The sequence below is a fragment of the Acinonyx jubatus genome, chromosome A2 (assembly GCF_027475565.1).
Source record: "Acinonyx jubatus isolate Ajub_Pintada_27869175 chromosome A2, VMU_Ajub_asm_v1.0, whole genome shotgun sequence".
Classification (NCBI taxonomy): Eukaryota; Metazoa; Chordata; class Mammalia; order Carnivora; family Felidae; genus Acinonyx; species Acinonyx jubatus.
In genome coordinates this window covers 115,761,931-115,781,754 of record NC_069383.1, presented here as the reverse complement: position 1 = coordinate 115,781,754, position 19,824 = coordinate 115,761,931, and the positions used below count along the sequence as shown (strand labels likewise).

The 19,824-nt window shown below is 40.5% G+C and overlaps 1 protein-coding gene and 1 long non-coding RNA gene across 14 annotated transcripts in view; one reads left to right on the top strand and one right to left on the bottom strand.

The window, feature by feature from the left end:
• Window positions 1-1,114: 1,114 nt before the first annotated feature.
• Window positions 1,115-6,805, bottom strand: LOC128314867 (uncharacterized). The gene is made up of 2 exons (XR_008297016.1): window positions 6,584-6,805; window positions 1,115-4,987 (listed from the first exon to the last, which is right to left on the bottom strand). It is a non-coding gene; the product is annotated as an uncharacterized LOC128314867 (long non-coding RNA).
• Window positions 6,806-6,884: 79 nt separating this feature from the next.
• Window positions 6,885-19,824, top strand: part of SETD5 (SET domain containing 5) — a 78,199-nt gene continuing 65,259 nt past the window's right edge. For 6 of the 13 annotated variants that reach the window (XM_027042549.2, XM_053219013.1, XM_015069311.3 and 3 more), the window contains exon 1: window positions 6,898-7,121. The gene's annotated coding sequence lies outside the window, so the exon portion shown is untranslated. Of the gene's footprint in view, window positions 7,122-19,824 lie in introns of all 13 variants that reach the window. The other 7 variants (XM_053219008.1, XM_053219006.1, XM_053219007.1 and 4 more) reach the window with 5 other exon arrangements.

The following is a 19,824-nucleotide window of genomic DNA, read 5'->3' as shown; positions in this document are numbered from 1 at the left end:
TTTTTAGACATAGATGGTGGGTGTGGGTTGAACAAGTAGTCTTACAATTTTTTAAACCCAGTGACCCATTCTTTAAAAAATACAGGGGTGCCTGGGTGACTCAGTTGGTTAAGCGTCTGACTCTTGATCTTGGCTCAGGTCATCATCTTGCAGTTCGTGTAGGGCTCTGTGCTGACAGTGTGGAGCCTGCTTGGGATTCTCTTTCCCTCTGTGACACTCCCACACTTGCACACATGCTCTCAAAAAAAAAAAAATATATATATATATATGTACATATAATTAGTTTTAGAATAAAGTTACTCTTAAAAAGTTGTATTTAGATATAAAAATTTAGGAGTTTTAAGGAAATATTTAAAACATTGCAGCAACAGAAAGTACTTACATTTATGCTTAGGCAAAACGAAAATTACAGGATTTCAAAATAACAATTGCACAATACTGGGGGTTGCTGGGATTGTAGAAGTTATAACCTAAAAACTAATTTCTAGAAATGTAAATATTCACACCCTAAATATACCGCCTTAAGAAATTATAGATAATTCAATATATATAGCACCCTTTGATTAGTATCAGTGAGGTCATCACACATTGTATAACCCCTGCACACTTGTGAGAATGAGCTAAAAAGGTAAATAACATCATCTCAGTATTAGGAAAGTTTTGACCCTGAAGGCCTCTTTACGCAACAAGGACATAGCCAGAAAAAAGCACTGTCCTGTCCTCAAGGAGCAATCTAAAAAGGTGGGGGAAAACTCGAATCACACAATCAGTAACTTAATTATAATGGTCAGAAGTGCTGTGACAACATTCAAGTGAGAGACCCAATGTAGCAGAGCTGAGGGCACCAAGGTAGGCTTCCTTAAGAAGTGTGCTGAGACAGTTCTCAGCAATTGACATGGTCAGTTATTGAGTCCTTTCGCTTCTTTCCATTTTGATTGCCATCACTCTACACCAAATCACCCCATACCTCATGTCTGAACTACTGTAAAAGAACTTCAAATTTCTCCATCCCTGGAACCCATCTGGTATCCTGTAGTCAGATTAATTTCCTAAAAGACTTTCCAATAGAGAAAGGTAGTTGAATCTAGAATCCCTGGCCCTTAACAGATTAAGGTTTTTCAACCTCAAGGAGTTCTAGTTTTCTACTCTGGAAGATGGGATTTTATGTATGAGGACCACACTAAATACACTGGCAGTTTAGCACACTATGTGTTACAGAAGTGGCATTCCATGATTATTCATTTCTTCTAACCCAACTATTTACGTTAGCCTTTGCCTATAGCAGGCACTAGAACCATGTTGTCATTATTTATTATAGTAAATAGTTTGGGAAGAGATTTTTAACCAAAGGTCAGGAAAAATAAGAAAGGTTATGAAGAATGTTGACTGACTTGACCAGAATCCATACCCTAGAGGTGGGGTTAGGTTAGTTGGCTAGTAAAATAATCAATTCTATAAACATAATCTGAAAATATGTTACTGCTGTCAACAGGAAGATCCAATATTAAACATGTTTAAAAAAAACCCAAAAACTAAAAAACAGGATGACTAAGTGCCAGGGCAAATTGGTAAAAATCGGTGTTAACCGTGAACTCTAGGCAAAAACCTGGAAAGCAAGATTATTAAATGTAATCATGACTATGAGATGCAATCAAAGAGGCAGAAATAGCCTCTGTAATCACCAAGAAGGTATATACCAGGATATCAGGATACTCAGGTTCAACCCTGGCTTGGATAAAATAAACCTCAATGTTTAATTCCATGCTACTAACAGCTCTCTAATAATCCAGTTTCTTACCCACTCCATCAAGAATGGGGAGTCATGGATAAGGAAAAAAAAGTCTTCTGAAATATGTCCTCCAGCATAAAGTAGTATGCCAGTAGGTAAAATAACAAAAAATTCCCAGCCTGCCAAAGTGCTCTCCATAAGATTGGCCTAAAAATAGTCAAAGTAGTCTTATCCTTGTGATGCTGATCCCTATCAAATTCTGGATTAAGAGTTGCAAAGCATAATGATACCAAACCTCCTCTTTGCATAAAAAATACATGGCAGGAACATTATGTGGCTCAAATTTTGCCAATCTAAAAAAATGTAAAAAGCCTTTACAAAACCTTCAACTTTCTCAAAGTAAGAAGTGTTCAATATACTTTTGTCCTAGAAGCGTAAGAAACAATATGGCTTGGGGTCATATAGGGTGGCTCAGTCGGTTGAGCATCCAACTCTTGATTTTGGCTCAGGTGGTGATCCCAGGGTTGTGGGATCAAGCCCCAAGCACTGCATCAGGCTTCGTGCTGAAAGTGGAGCCTAAGATTCTCTCTCTTCCTCTGCCCCTCTCTCCTGATCACATGCTCTGTAAAAAAACAAAAACAAAAAACACAGAACATGGCTCTATTACAAAAGGAGATAGATAGCTGGTTTATTAAAAAATAAAGCCAAAGGAAGTGAAGCACAGGAAGAGGATAAGTGCAATGGTTTATACAGGAAACCCAAGGAAGAGCTCAACAGTGGACAGATGCATTCAGAGACCATGATGCAGTAGTCTCTTCTATAAATAGAATGAGACTTGGGTTAAGTATGACCCTAAAATTTCTCCATAAAAGGAGACATGTGTCTGTGTTTTGTAGACTTTGCTATTATTTGAAAACCAATTTCACATATAAATTAATAAAACCAACATTTATTAAGTACCCAGCTCTGTGTTCAGGCATTGGGGAATCAAAAATAAGTCCCTGAGGTATGCACTTAGTGGGAAAACAGACAAGAAAGGCGATACTATGGTTTTTTAAAAATGTATTTGGAATATTTAGTATCTGTTTTACAAAAAAAAACAATCTGACCTGCAAGTTTCCAAAATTTATTAAACATCAGTACTCATTGTCTCAACATGTTTTCCATTCATTCAGTTTTTTGAAAGGGAAAAAAAAGTTGAGGGAAAAAATTACAAAGTAAAGAACACACAAAATATTAGAGGTCTCTCTGAAACTGTAACCATTTTTGTCAGATATATAGGTGTACTATAGCCCAGGGGCTGTATTTCCAGTGTGGTCCCTAAGTCCCCAGTATCAGAAGCAAATAAGGAACTTGATACGGAATTCCAGTGCTGCCCACCCCTCTGCCTTAACTGGATTCAGAATCTTTGGGTATGGGACTGGAAGTCTGCACTAAACAGTAACTGGTGTGCACTGACCGGTTTTAAGATTCCCATCCTAAGGGTCTTATAAGTGTAAGAAATTTTAAGTAAAAAAATTGTCATTTACAACATGTTATATTAGCAGATAAATCAAATATTTTGGTGTTAGGATATATCTATTAATTTACACTTTATCAGGATGAAACTTGCATATGACAGGCATATGACACTTAGGCCCTGGCCTCCTCTGATCAAGTTTCTCCAAAAACGAAACCTTATAGGACTGAAATTTAGGCCTGGTTTCATTGGCATCAGATATAGTCCCTATTCCTAGCTAAACTTCTGTTAATGAAATCCCACTTTCCTAAAATTCATTACACATTGGTTTTTGAAATCCAAACTAGTCAACGCCTGCTTTGCTTTCTCAACATACTGTTGTCCAAGGCAGGTTTAAAGTAACGGCTTGTTGAATTTGGCTCTCAGCTAAGTACAGCTAAAGTATACAGATAAAGGTAAAACAAGCAGGGAAGATAAAAATAAACTAAATAGGCCAACTTTTGCTTCCTTAGTGCTCAGCATGAAGAGAAAGTTATCAACATTCACATTAAGTATTCAGCAACCCACAACACAAGTTTGTGGCTACAGCTACAATTTATACTGTGGCAATTTAAATTACATAAAGTTGAAAATTCAGTTCTTTAGTCACACTAGCCACATTTCCAGTGCAACAGTAATATAGTTAGTGGCTACTACATTGGTTGGCAAAAAGGCAGAACATTCCCATCCCTGCAGAAGATTCTATTGGACAGTACTAATCTAGAGCACTAGCAAGCTTACAAAACTATTCAGAGATCAATAACCTATCAAACCTTATAAAGACATCTACATGTCACCCATTCCATTTTTCTTAGGATTGGCAAGGCATCAAGGCACATTCTAGCAGCTTAGTGGTACAAGACTCAACAAGAACCTGTGCCCTCAAGAAGCTCTGAATAGTTAAGAGAATTTAAACAAGCAATAACAACCCGAGAAATGCTGATTCAACCTGCTGAGATCTGGAGAAAAGCACTGCTAACCTTTCTTTAGAGGTGTTTGGCTTATAGGATGATAGATCACAGAAGTCAAGATCATAGGGGAGAGGGTATTTGAAAAGTAAGGAGCACCGAGGGCACTGTTCCAGAAGGAACCAGCCTACAAAGAGGTATGACAACGTCACTATGATTTGGGTAAACGATCAGTCCAGAATGACTCGAGAGGTCTATGTAGAAAACTGTAGCAAATGAAAAAGTTGTTGAGAAAAGCCAATTGAGGGACCTTGTACATCGCGTTCATGTTGATGAATTCATAATTCATCCTGTGAGTAGTTAGAAGCCAGTTAAGAGTTGCATCAGTCATTATTGGCTCTACCTCTATGTTAGGACAATTGTCCCAACAACACAGAAGATGCTACCGGGAGGCAGAGACACCAGTTTGGAAGCTATCAACATTAAGGCAATCAAGCCCAGTTACTAACTGATGAGAAAAGAAATAAAGATGGATTAAGAGACATTCAAAGGAGGTAAAAGGGAGATATTGCTGAACCTCATATCCAATTCTCAGTAAGGCAGTAGTCAAGGTCATCTGGACTGTGAAGAGGATCAAGGAGTAGAATCCTAGTTGAGGACAAAGATAAAATGTAAAACAAGGTAAACATTCCAGAAAATCCATAAAGGAGGAATAAATGATTTGCTGGGTAAGAGTGAGGCCTCTGCTCAAACTGTGTAGCCTTAATTGGTGGTACATCCAATCTGTCTGGTTTCACAACTCACCTGACTGCAAAAAACAGGACAGGAGAAAGCCAATGTTATGTCTGGGGGCTGAAAGAGCAAGTACAACAAATACAAAATAGTCTCAAAGTAGTAGTGTGAATTGCTAAGATCCTTAACCCTAGGGATGCAAGGGAAGGGGTCTTAAATATTTAAGATTACTATTTAATCTGAAACGCTCTATTTCGGTGGTGTAAGCAAGGCCTTCAAAGGGGGTAAAAACCTCTGATGCTCAGGCCTTTAATCTATCTCCTTTTATCTACAGGAAAAATACTACAAAAAGGATCTTGAAGTTGTTAATAACACGCAGTTTTGCTGCATAAAATCAGCCCAAGGTGAACGCCTGGACTCCCATTTCCCTCCTCCACCCCTATTATAATTACTTTGTGACACAAACTCAAGTCTGTGGGAAGAGAGAAATCTTACACCTGCTCAATCTCCCTGCAGGACAACGCCCAGGCACCAGGTTAAGCCTGGGCAAGAGTCCCGCCCACAATCGAGAAGCAGCGACTTGACATGGAGGCTATGACGAGATCGCGGGGGAGGGAGGGATTCTTCTAGGCCCAGGGCGGTCCTTAGGAGACAGGAGGCAGCAAAGAACTCCCATAAAGGTATTGCAGCACTCCCCTCCCCCTACCGAGAAGGGTGCGGCCTTCACTCCGCCTCCTCCACTGCAGATCCCTCAGGATTGCAGCTCGCGCGGATTTTTGGAGAACACGCACCTCCCTCCCACAAACCAGCAAGACTGACCCCCGCTCCTTTCCCCCACCCCCGCGAGTCCGAGAGCAGATCCGGCTTGTCTCGTCCTTAAGGTGGCGGGCGCCCGGGGCGGAGCCGCGGTCGCCGCCACCCAGAAGCCTCAACCCAGCAGCCCGCCTCCGCCTCCAGCGCGCGCTTCCTGCCACGTTGCGCAGGGGCGCAGAGCCAGACACTGCGGTGCTGGGCCTTGGGAAGGACCGTACCAACGACCGCCTCCCCGCCACCCCTACCGAACCGCTCAGTGGTTTCGCTCATTTGGGACCCGAGCCAATGGCAAGGGGCCGTTCCCCGGGCTTCAGTAACCAATCAGATGCCGAAGCCTAGCAGGCGGCGGGTAAACCGACTCCTTCCAAGGAAGGGGCGGGTGGCCAGACGCCCGCGCGGGAGGCACTTTCCCTGACACCCCCCCCCCCCACCGCGGGAGATCGACCGCGCCCGCTCCTCCAGCCCTCTCCCCACCCCAACTACCTACCCATCCCACCCAGGGAACAACGCGAGAGTCCCCAAGCGGCTGCGCGCTCTCGAGGCTGTAACTGACAGGCGCTTTACTCCAACCAAAACACGCCATTTGTGTTTTCACACACGGCGGGAGGAAAAGCGGCCAATCAGTGACAAGAGGTGAGCCGGAAACGCTCCTCCCTCTGCAGGAGCAATGGCTCCATCCGGATTCGAGCCTTTTCCGCTCTTCTCCCTCCCCCTCCGGTTGCCGCAGGGCGGGCCGCACTCCTGCCTGCCTCTGACCACCTCTTTCCCTTCCAGCTTAACAAACGTTATATTCCCGACTTCCCGAGGGGGAAGGCAAACCCCATCTATCGGCCAGACCGCCTCAGCCACCCATCTCCCCCAATCCACCGGACCCCCCCTCCCACCAGAGTCCCGCTCCCCTACCTAGCCGAGGCTCTCTGAGGAGCCGGAGCCCCAGAGCACAGCCTCTTCTCTAGGCGGCCCCGGCGGCTTCCGCTGATTGGCGGCGAGCTGGCCAATGGATGCGGGGCGGTGGGCGGAGAGGCCAATGGCGCGGCGGGAGGGGGCGTGTCCCGGGTGCCCCTGGCGCCGGCGCTGGGAATCCCCGTGCGGTCAGTGGCGTTTCCGCTCGGGCAGCGGGCTGAGTGAGCTGCCGCCGCCGCCGCCGCCGCCGCCGGGGGAGGGGCGGCCGCCGCCCGCCTGCGCTGAGAGACTCACGCAGCCCCAGTCCCGCCAGTCCGCCAACACTGTAGTGCCGGCCCCCCCTCCTTCCCTGGCCCTTCCCCCTCCCCGCCTTTGGCTTGCTCCGCCTTTCTGTCCCCCACCCCCACTTCACGGGCACGGGCCATTCCCGGCCAGGAAACGCCGTGGCGCCGCGTTGGGCCTAACTCGAGTCCTGCTGCCTCCCGGGAGTGCTGTGCGCCGCAGCCCGGGCCCAGGCCCCGGCAGCGCCTGGGACAAGGTAAGGGTCCGACAGAAAAGAGAGACCTACCCTCACGACCGGGCCCTGGGGGAGGGAAGGGTCACCTCCTCCGTCTCCCCGCGCTCGCTCTCGGGACGTGGGCCTGGCCCTCCCCAGGCTCTTAGTAGGAGGATGCTGCCCCTTCTCATCCCTCTCGCCGCCCCACACACACCGTTGCACCCTTCTTTCTCAGAGGTAGAGGCCCCCTCCGTAATCTAGTCGACCCCACTACCCTTTTCATGCCTTTCCTGGGTCAGGACGCTTCCCCTCCCCCACGCCTCTTCACCCCTTTTCCTGGGAACTGCCTACTCCACGTTTACCTTTTACTTAAGGATAGGCCTCTCCCTGCCCTCTTCTAAAAATGCACAGGCATACTTTTTTTTTCTCTCTCCCCTAACCCCCGCCCCCACCCCCTTTCGCTCGGCCTTGTGACAACTCTGATCTCTGGGGGAGGGGGAGCCTTAATCCCCCCCTCCGTAATGTTCCTGGACGCCTTCACTATCGTTCTCGTGTCCCCATCTCAGATGATTGCTTCTTTTCCCACACTAAAGACGTTACCTTCGCCACCCCCACTTCACATTCTTGGGCTCTCAGTGGCGTATGCCCCAGTATCTGAGATAGCCTCGTTGAATTTGTAGGGTTCAGGCTTGGAGTTGAGCCAGATTGTGTCGTTTTTCCTGCCTTGGGCGTGGAGAGCGATCATTTGAGAACGTCTTGAAAAGCAGAAAAATTCCCCTTTATGAATTCCCTTTACCTCTGCGTGGAAGCCAGTGATGTGAGGTGAATGGTGGTGAGAAAAAGCCCTGGTTTTTTAAGTAGGTGAATCGCGTGAGAGGGAAAGTTGAACTGTTGGGAAAGCCCCTTCTATGCTAATTTATTCTATAGGGCGCCTTTGCTCGTCTCACTTCTTAGGAATAACTGGTCTTTCCCTTGGATACTGATGCTGCAGCCAGCTCTGCTGGTCTGGGTCAGGGGTGCGTGTATGACCTGCGTTTTCTGCTTTCTCATGTTACTTGTGCAATGTGTTCACCAGTAACTCATTTCTTACCCAGAGCTCAGGGTTCCATTGGGCTTTGTCTGTACTTTAGTTCATTTCTCCAATTTACCCCGTGGTCATGGTGCTGAAAGAATCCCCAGGTTCTCTGCTAATTTCCTTTATAACTTGACTAGGCAAGTTGCTTTTAAATGACATATTTGTGATCAAGGTCATATTTACATTATTTTCTTGGGCAGATGTTGCAAGGCTATACTTTTGATTTGGGAGGATCCACTCGAGTGTTGAGAGATTTTTCAGGAGAATGTGTATCTCCAATTTGGGAAAATTTCTTGGTGGTTAATTTTATGTTATTGATGTTTTTAGGTCACTCAGAGAAAAGTTGTAAGTGGTAATTTTAGATGTGTGGAATCTGAGCTAGGACTAAAGCAAGAATATTCACATAATCAGAGGTTTTTGGGCCTCTTGGAAGACACAGGACAATTTTTTTTATATTGGATTTCTTCCAGTTTTCTCAAGAGGATCATTAGTTTTCTTCTCTAGCCCAAAATTCTGGCCCGTTATGGGATTAGAGTCTTTAAGGGTTACTCTGTCATTATGTATAGAAAAATGAATTACGCCCTTCGATAGGACAAGACACAAGGCTCTACCTCTAGCTGCAAATTTAAATTTGACTATAAAGAGTGAAAATTGACCTTTTAAAGATGAAAAGTTAATCTTCATTCCTAGATTGCTGGCTTAATTTAAAAATAGATATTTAGAATTTATTTGGTAAATTTTGATTTTTTTAAATAAAAAGGTCTTAGTTTAAAAGGGTGACTTTAGGACTGTTTGTTTCTAAAAGCATAATTCCAGCCCTTCTGGCATGGAGCACTGGTCCAAAAAAAAGAAAAAAGAGTGTGTAAGGAGTGGGGGTGGGGTGAGGAGAAGGTTGTTCCTTTGGGTTGGATCACAGGGGTGAGTATACAAGGCAGCAGCAGCTGCTGGCTCTGGAGCTCTGGTTGCTACGTGAGAAGCTTGAGTAGTGCTGGCTGCTGTCTCCAGGGAAGGACAGCAGTGCAGCGTCCATTAATGCTGTTGGCTGCAGGGAGCTGCACTTAGGCGATGGCTGCTTCAGGACTAAGAAGAAACCTTGCTTTCCTGGGAATTTTCACTGCTGAGCTGGTTTGCATTTTATTGGTGGGGAGATGAGAGTTAGCAATTCATAACCTTTTACCCATTTATGGATATCAGCATCTGGAAACTGGATCATAGTTAAAGATCCTTCTTATTTTTGTTTTTTGTGGGGTTTTTTTGTTGTTGTTTGTCAGATTTTTGGTGTTTATCTGGGGATTTGTGCTTGCATAGGTCTGAAAGTTCTATTAGTTTTAATTTTTGAATCCCTTTATAACCAAAGTTAATAAGAATTTAAGGATCTTTCTGAGAACCAGAATGGGGAAAATCAGTTGTTTTTTCTGCAACTGACATGTTTCCTCCATCTCTTTAATTACTGAATTTTGATATTTTATTGTTTGTGTGTTTCCTTCCTTCCCTCAAGTTGTTAGGCCACATTTACCTCATTAAATAGATGTTTTGCTAAACATATTACTACATTTGGAATTGTAAACTCTAAGAAGAACTACTCTTTTTGGAATGATTTCTAAATATAAATTTTAGAAGTATTTTCTTAATTTCTGTATTAGTATAGACTTCTCCAGATTAGATTATTTCTTTGGCGTTTGACCTAAAATATTGATTCATTATATATATGTTGGATATAGTCTTCTAAGATCACAAGGATGTTTGTTTGGCCATGATCCATCTAAAATAAAGGATGTACCAGAAGGAATATTTAGAAATCGAGTAAGTCTAGAGTACAGGATACCTGAGAAGATAGCCTCTGAGCCCCTTATGTGGTCTCTCCCTCCACAGCTCCTGCACATTAGGCAGATCTCCGATTAGGCAGAACAGTTTGTTGAGTATAGAAGTACTTGAAGGAGAACCATCACTCAGATATACCACCACTCATACAGTATTTAACAGATACCCATGTGTTTTCTTCCCCCACACCCCCAAGACTCTTGCCTCCTATTTTTTTTCCCTTAGAATTTTGATATTTTCAGTCTCATGTTCATGTACTTAAATCCCACAGTCATCTATAATGTGTAATATGACTCTGGCATTTGTGGCAGGGAATTAAAAAGAATGGAAATGAATTTTGTCATTCACAAATGTGGCTTGCATTGTCTCTCAATGATACAAACAGACTAATGAAACAGAACCTTAATGAATAATATTTTAGGTGGTTCTATTTTTATTAGTATCACATATAAAAGATCCCATATCAAATAAAGATGGTTTCACTCATACTGATTGTTTAACATAGCTTAGATATAAATATGTCTTTTAGTTTACATAGTATGAAAGTTACCTTGTAAAATAATTGCTTTTTCAGTTGTATATCCTATTGTTTAGAACCCTTTGTGGTCTTGATGTAATCATTTTCTGGAAGATCATAGAAACCCTTTTCATAGGATTTATTTAACCAGTATGCTTGAGAATTTTTATATCTTCTACTCTTTTGTGTCTGGGATCTTACATCCTTTCTGAACTTGTTCTGGCCTTTCTGGGGGAGAGTTGCCATTTCATTTTTTTATTTTCGATGGGAAAATAATATAGTGCAAAATGGAGATATGTAGACAACCACTTTTACTTTATCCTCTTTGTATTGAAATAACTTATGAAACGAGACGGTAGTTAACAAGTCGTAAATTGGATGCATCTTATTATTGAAAATTGGATTATGATCTAGAATAAAATTTTCTTCTAACTTCTGGTTCAGCTCTGGTGATTTGTCAATTTAATTTGAAACTAGAAGGCCTAGTGGTGAATTTGATTTATAAAAATTGTTTCAGGTGTTGGAAACTAAAACTTCTTGATAGGAATATTTTCTTTATGACAAAACTTACTCTGAACTCTGTAAAATCTGTGAGATAATGTATATTTAGTAATACAGCTGGTGGTTATTTGTAATTTGCTTAAAAACATCTTTTCAGAGGCACTCCGTAGAAAGTAAGTGTAATGCATCTGTGATAGACAAGGATTGTTACCATTCCTTACTGTGAAAAATTCCAAAATATGTAGTGAAATGACATTTTTAACCTTTCACTTGCTTCAGTGATTGATTTCTCTTCTGGTGAAGATTCAGAGAAATTGATGAAAGATGGAATACCATTTCTTTCATTTATCAATACATATTTTGTTAAGTCATTTAGTCTTATGAAAAGTGTCCTATTTTATATTCAGTTCTATAAATGTTACCCAGGAATGGTGTGTGTGTGTTGGGGGGTTGCTGTTAGAAAGCATCACTTTAGAAAAAGCTTTTAACATTTTATAAAGGAAACCATGAGAGATAATAAAGAAACAATGACGCTAAATCTCAGCCTACTGTATAGGAGCCTTCACTGAACAAGGAATTTGTAATCCTATCCTGTCTCACTCAGTTTTTCCATCATATTGATTTTGTTTGTTGAATACCGCAGGGAAAGATGTAAGGGTCACATTAAGTATATTTGGTATAAATACAGGAAAAAAGGAATTTTCTGCTTATTGGAATAATATCTTTGTATTTTTAAACACTAAGCTTATTGGTCAGTTTTGCCTTATGTACGTGAGTGTTGTTTTGGTCTGACTGTTATCTCTTCTGAGCTTTTCTGTCTTCCTTGTAGTCTGAGAATTCTCAGAGTTTTGATGGCAAATTGAAGTAGTAAGAATTATTTCCTTACCTATGTTAGTTATGTACACCCAGAGCAGGGGATACACCTTGGCCTATGTTATGAATCATAAAATCAGCAGTGGATATGGGAATTTGTAAGAATTTGTTTCTATCTGGGGGTTCAAGTTTTTGATGTGCTACGTAATTGAGGGAAAATGCCGTATTCCTTGCTGCTCTGTTTGAAAAATAGATGGAAGCATGGGAGGAGCCTCAGACTTCTGCAGCAGGATTTGGTCTGAGTAGAAAAGGAAGATTTTTGTTTCAAATTGCCAGCTGCTTATGTCAGACTGACTCCCTTATTATGCTTTTAGCTGGCCTGTCAATATGGCCAAACAGCTAGATAAGTGCGGGGCAGGACAAAGGGCTCTTTGCACAGCGGGGAGGCAGTGTTGGTGGGGGAGGGGTAGGAGGTAGGAAAGGCAGGAGGAGGAGGAGGTTCTTTTCCCGGGGAGATTATTCAGTTTGGCATACAGTTAAAGAAATCATTTATAGTTCCCACTCGAGCATTGAATTTGTGCCAACTATATACTCTTAACCCCAAATTTAGTTTATCCCTGAATATCAGGTAGCGATTCATCCCCTCCTCCTAGGAAAAATAAAAAAACTAAAGCTTTGTATAGGTTAAAAGAAAATAAATCCCATTCCCACCACCCTTCTAAATACAAGTCACCTCCTGAGGAGACTGGTTCTAGAGCATCTGACAGCAGAATTTTCATTAAGAAATGGAAAAGAATATTTTATCTGTATGAAACTTCTTTATTTCAGTACACATACTGTCCTTATTTAGATTGGGATTAGGCCACAATAGGTAGAATAATTTGTTGTGCTTTGTGAAATAGTTGCATAGTGTTAGCTCCAATTTCATTTCATTTAAGATTTTTTTTTTTTTTTTAAGTAATCTCTACATCCAGCGTCTGACCCAGTGTGGGACTCGAACTCACAACCCTGAGATCAGGAGTCCCATGTTCTACCTACTAAGCCAGCCAGGTCCCCCTGTTAGCTCCATTTTTAGATCAGTAATATGGAGCCCCCCCCAGCCTTCATGTGTTGGATTGCCATCATATAAAATGCAAACTGAAGAAAGGCTACTTGTCTCATCCCTACTTCCTAGAGAACCAGATATTCCCTGGAGATTACTTCCTCCCCACCCACCCTCTTTTAGGTTAGGCACAACCTAGTTTGATACATTTGTGCTCAGCTCCCAGCACAATGTGGGGTGGTTGCATTCAGCTTATTAAAATCAATATGAATCACGGAGTTGGAAGAAATCTGTCATCTGGCCCTTTAAGCAAAATCACAATGAAATATTTCAAAGTTTGGGCCCCTTTGAAGTTTTCATTAAAATATTAAACCAGTCAGTATCCTGAGAAGTATTTTTAGTTACTTTTAAAATAAATGTCAAACAAACAATACATCTAGTTCTTTAAAAAAAAAAGTATATATTAAAGAATTGCATTCATATACAAATTAGATAAGCAATTATTTGGATTACAAAAGGATTCTTCTTTTATAAAGAGTATATGCTGAGATTCTTTTAAATGCTTAATATAATTTAAGAGAATTTGATTTTTGGAAATAATTGATTGGAACCCAGTTTTCCAAGGGTACATCTGTTAACTTGAATTGAGATACTACCTGTTTTGCAGTATTACTAAACTAGCCTTAAAGTGTTGCCTTCTAGCCAGACTGCAGGAGACAATAAAGGGAACTGGAAGCTAATTTTTGCTCATGGTTTTTAGACCTTGTGGCTATTAGCAAAGAAGAAACATTTTAACTTAATCGAATAAGTAGAAAAAATGGCCGTTAGTGCACATTCTAATATTGAGCAAATCTGACCAAGTTTTGTGTCATTTTCCTCTGTAAAAAAAAAAGTGGTGTTACTTAATTTTATATTTTTATGTGTAATGGGTTTTTACAATAATGATATAATATTTTGATCTGAAAAGGGAAATTTGAGTGACTATCATTTCCTTTAGGTTTTTTTTATTAGTGAACTAGCAACATTAATATGAAGTTTAGTAAGCTATGTTTTACGTATTATAAAAATTTAGGGTAGTCATTTCTTCTCTTTGTAATTCACTCACATGGATTATTTCTATAGATTTGTGTGACTAAAATAGAAGCCATCTAGTTCAAACATTGGCCTCCATTCAGACCATTTTCTCCTCAGGTGCCATATTGCTAGCACTAGAGTAAACATCTTTTCACACACATGTGCATATACACACATACTACTCTTTCCAAATAATTAGAAATCTCTTCATCTTGGCTTCATCTGCTACTGTTACCTGAATCTTGCCAGGGACCTTAAAACGTTCAGGACGGGGCAAATTTTGACTCCAGAGGTTTTGAAAACTGCCTTGGTTACCCAGACAGCTAATCTGATTTTCAGTGAGACCTAGCCAGCAGTAGACAAGAATGGAGGTGAAACAGCAGTGTACTTCATCTTGACTATGTAGCTGCTCCACCTTATTTCCTGCTATTATTATCCTACAGCGCCTCTCCCTAACAAAAAAGAAACTACGACAAAGGGGAAAACTGGGTGGGCTCTTAAGATTTTTTTTTATTATGGTTAGGTTTGTTTTTATGTTTTTGTTTTAAATTTTTTTTAATGTTTATTTCTCTCTGAGACAGAGAGACAGAGTATGAGTGGGGGAGGGGCAGAGAGAGAGGGAGACACTGAATCTGAAGCAGGCTCCAGGCTCTGAGCTGTCAGCACAGAGCCTGACACGGGGCTTGAACTCACAGACCGCGAGATCATGACCTGCGCTGAAGTCAGATGCTCAACCGACTGAGCCAGCCAGGCGCCCCTATGTATTTTGTTTTTAAAGAAATTTTTAAAGTTTATTTATTTTGAGAGAGAGAGAGAGAGGGAGTGTGAGCAGGGCAGTGGCAGAGAGAGGAGACAGAGAATCCCAAGCAGGCTTCAAGTGGTCAGCACCCAGAGCCGGATGTGGGGCTCGCTCACAAAACCATGAGATCATGACCTGAGCTTAAATCAAGAGTCTGGCGCTTAACTGACTGAGGCACCCACATGCCCCTGCTTATATGTATTGAAATGCAAAGTTAATTTGTCCTTTTCCTAAAAGTCAGTAGTGAAAGAGATTTCATAACTTCAGTGTCTTCTACTTTATTTCTTAATAAACCATTTCATTTCAGATCCTTTGCCTTACCAAAAAAAAAAAAAAAAATGTTTCTAAGCATACTTAATTTTCATTGACTGTTCACACAATCATTATTACCACCAGATGCCACCTGAAGTAATAACTTGACGAAAAGGAGAAATCTCTTCTGTGGATAATATTTGAAGTTTTATTGGGAATTACTTATTTATGTAACATAGACTTATGACAAAGGTTAAAAACTTAAACCTTGGGGCGCCTGGGTGGCGCAGTCGGTTAAGCATCCGACTTCAGCCAGGTCACGATCTCGCGGTCCTTGAGTTCGAGCCCCGTGTCGGGCTCTGGGCTGATGGCTCAGAGCCTGGAGCCTGTTTCCGATTCTGTGTCTCCCTCTCTCTCTGCCCCTTGCCTGTTCATGCTCTGTCTCTCTCTGTCCCAAAAATAAATAAACGTTGAAAAAAAAATTAAAAAAAAAAAAACAACTTAAACCTTGTTATATATGTTTGTCCCTCTACCTTAGTGGAAGTGAAGTTGTTTGCAATACAGATTTTTTATTCTTTAGAATTCTTTCTTCAAGCTGCATAATTTATATTCTTCAAGCCGCCTTTTTCCCACACCATCACCCAAAACAAGAGATTTTTATCATTTTTATTGTGTTCTGATACTGAGATTTTCTCCCCCCTCACCCCTTGAATATGAAGAATCAAATAAAACTCAGTAATCTAATAAATGTGTGTACTACTGAGTATAGTAAGAGGATTATTACATAACTCTTAGAGATTATGATCTGGCTAGGATGTTCTAATACCATTTTAGCATATTTTATAATGTTGACATGTTAATCTTAATGTACGTGCATATGAATCTCTTTGTTTGAAATTTGTACCCATTTTTTGTCTTTTTATATGAGGTTGTTGTGGTGTGTTACCCTTTCCCCGCCTCTGGACTCCTTGGTTTTTTTATTCCTGTCCTGTTCCGATCTTTGGCTTATGTTGGAAAATTCTATTTCTTTCTGCCAACCTCCATGCATGCCACAACACATACAATTTGTACTCTCACATCTCTGTGAAGGAGGATGTTCTCCAGTTAATAAGCAACTGTTTGGGCATTCTCTGTATCCAAGGAAGGTTTTATTTAAGTGGAAGGACCTGTTGGCACTTAGATTGCCTCTGCATTTATGTTACCTTTTCCTTTATTAATGTAGCCTTGTTGAAAGTTGACTTGTTTTATAAGAGAAACCAGACAGAAAGGAAAGAGACATAGTTAGATATGTTTAATTTAAAAAACACTTGTTTTTTAAAATAAATGTTTATTATGATAACATTTGAGTTAGAATCTAAAGGGCACTTTTAAAACTTTAGTTCTAAAGACAAAAGAGTTTAACCTCCTAAAATAGAACAAAGAATAGTGTTTTTGAGGCAATATGATTGATTGCATGCTGAATGTAGCATGAGATTCTTGTATGAATGTGTAAATTTTTTTTCAAATTCTGTGGTGCAAGTTAGTGTAACCACACAAATTGTCTTTATGCCTGAAAAATATTAGATGGAATGACTTTTTAAAAATAAAGTAACAGGTTTGAGGAAAATGTGGAAGCAAGTCCAAAATTTTTGAAGTCCCTTTTTATTGATTTTTGTTCTTACTAGACACATTTAGTTTTATTTATGGCAATTAGAACTTAATTGTCATAGCCTAGTAATAGAACAAAATAAGGGTAGGTTGACATGGTGTAGGATGTGTCTCATTTTAGGATGAGGCTAAAATTGTTCCGCATTGTTCTGTATTTTCATATTTAGGCTACTTTTATTGAAAAAGTTTACGTAGTATTTTAAAACCTATGAAGTGGCATAAAATATTCACAGATTAAATAGATAGTCACTTTATTGGTGACTCGTTATATAAGCAATACTAAAACCAGATATTTACTAAAAATCCCCAAAAGAAAATTATACTAGCATCATATATGGAGTTCTGAACTTCCTGTAGGCAAACTACTTAGAACAAAACAAGTAGGTAACAATGCCAATACTAAGGCTCTTACTTTGGAGCCTCAGCTGGTTGACCTGACCCAGATGTTTTTACCTCACACTTCCTAACTTAACTCCTAGGTCACTAAGATTTGAAGTGTTGCTGGGAATAAAGTATCCGTTCATAAATTGAATAGGAGTCTTACTAGGCCATGTGTGGAGGCCCATGGGAAGACATGTTATTTTTAGAGAAGCAAGGCTCTTGAGTAAGTGTAACTTTCCCTTCATAGTTTATCATGAACAGTTGGTATGAAAAGGAATGACTGGAAGTTTGCAGAATACACTGAGCAACAAGAAGAGACACAGACATATCCCCCTTAATAAAGTATGTGCTAGGCAAGAGACAAAGAAAACATTTTTTTAATAGAATACATTAGTTTTTCTGAACTTCATAATATTAGGAATGCGTTTCTATGGAAAATCATTATTCAAAGGATTGAGTTGAATATCTTTTGTGAAAATAGTAAAAAAAAAAAAAGTTTTATAAATAGAGGAACAGTCCTGGTTTGTGCCTACCACATAATTAGTAATAGCACCCCTTTTACTCTCAAAAATGTCCCAGTTCAGGGGCTCCTGGGTGGCCCTGAGCCACCATCTGGTTTGTTGAGCATCTCAGCTCAGGTCATGATCATGTGGTTCCTGAGTTCCAGTGAGTTCACTGTTATCAGCATGGAGCCTACTTAGTATCCTCTGTCCCCTTCTCTCTCTGCATCTCCCCCACTTGCTCTCTTGCTCTCTCTCTCTCTCTCTCTCTTTCTCTGTCTCTCTCAAAAATAAAGATTTAAAAAATAGTAATAAAGTAAAAACAACAGTGTCCCAGTTTGGACCATAAATTGTATGCTCACCCTACTTACAGAGGACCATGGAACTTTTCTTGACTACAAAGCAACCCACTTTTCTTTTATATAGCTCTCTGATTCTCCTCTCTGCTAGGATTTGTCTGTTGGCCTGTCTGAGCCCCTTTCCACATGGGTAGTTCTTGGAGTATCTATTTCTTTTCCTTTTAGTTGTTGGTAAGGGAGGCGATATATACAGATATGGTTGACTTTTGTTATAGAAATTACAAATACAGTAAAATAGAGGGAATAGAAAAATAGATTCCCTTTGGATTTTATTTAAACCATTCCATTTGATTGAGGTACTCGGGTCGAATCTTCTTAGTTTATAGGTTCTGTGTCTCTTATATGTAATATACTTGTTAAATTTACCGTTGTGTAGAGTTCCTACTCTTTGGATGTTGGAGATTGCACCTCCATGGTGTCATTTAACATATTCTATTAGATGACCTCTCCTGCCCATATTTCATGTAAATGAGTTATTAGGTGGGTTGCAAATATATTTTATAATAGTATAGTATGCTTCCACCAAGAATTACATAATACCTACCTGTCTTTCTGATGTTAAGCAGCTGTTGGTATTCATCACCTAAAAGAGCCCTTTTTTATTTGTGTGTGTGTGTGGTATATTTTTATTTTATTTTATTTTTAAGTGTTTATTTTTGAGAGAGAGACAGAGAGAGCAAGCAGGGGAGAGGCAGAGAGAGGAGGACAGAGGGTCCATAGCTGGCTCCACCCTCAAAGCAGTGAGTCCAATGTGGGGCTTGAACTCATGAACTGTGAGATCATGACCTGACCCGAAGTTGGACGCTCAACTGACTGAGCTACCCAGATACCCCTAGATCAGCCATTCTTAAACTTTGCACTTGCAAAACGTGAAAGCCCCAAAGAGATTTCAAGGATTGTATCAAGATTTACCAGATTAGAAACTGAAACAAAAAATTTATTTTTTTAATGTTCATTTGTTTGTTTGTTTTTATTTGAAGGGGGTGGGGGCATTGAGGAGAAAATCCCAAGGAGGTTGCAGGCTGTCAGCCTAGAGCCTGATGTGGGGCTTGAACCCAGGAACTGTGAAATCATAACCAGAGCCAAAATCAAGAGTTGGACGCTTAACCGAGCCACCCAGACACCCCAAAACAAAACTTTTAAATTATTTATCAACTGATTTTAAAATAATGTAACAAATCGTGCTAACATAAACGACATGGTTTTTGTGAAGAGTAACTGTATTTCCAAAGTTTTTAAAAAGTGGCCTTGTTTTACATTTTTGCAAATCTCACAGTGTCTGACTTAATAGAAGACAGCTGCTTTCTCACAGCTGCTTCTGCATTTAATTTGTTGTGATAAGTTGTTTTGGTTGAAGACTGGAGAAAATCTGGCCTCACACTGATAATGTAGTTGAAAAGAGAAAGACCTCACATACCCCTTGAAAGAATCTTGGGGACTTCAGGAGTTCTCAGACTGCACATTAAGAACAATGGGCCTAGATCCATTATTTCCTTTATGATTGCAAAGTGGTGATATTTTATCATTAACTTACTTATTTTCTGTAATACTCCCTCTCATTTATTTGGTTACCTAAGGTACAGTTTGAATGGGAAAGGCAAGATCTGTGTTTGTTTGTTTGTTTGTTTTTCTCCCTTACCAGTTTTCAAAATGTAATGGGTTGGTAACCTAGCAGGCTCCATAGGTGATTAGTGAAATGTTATTGTTGCATATTTATGATTTTAAATATGTTTGATGTGTTTCAGTCCCTTGCAGTTGTTATTTTTAACATTCAAATTGTCCCACATTTGGCTGTTGGCTTCTGTGCCCTTTTTACTCATCATCACTTGTTTCCTGGCTTTTTTTTTTCGTGCTTTCTAGTATGACAAGATGTTCCAAGATCATTTTGTACATTTCCTGCCCCAAACTTGAAATTACCAATTTCTACAACACACAGTTTTCTTTCAGTAGGAAATGGTACTTAG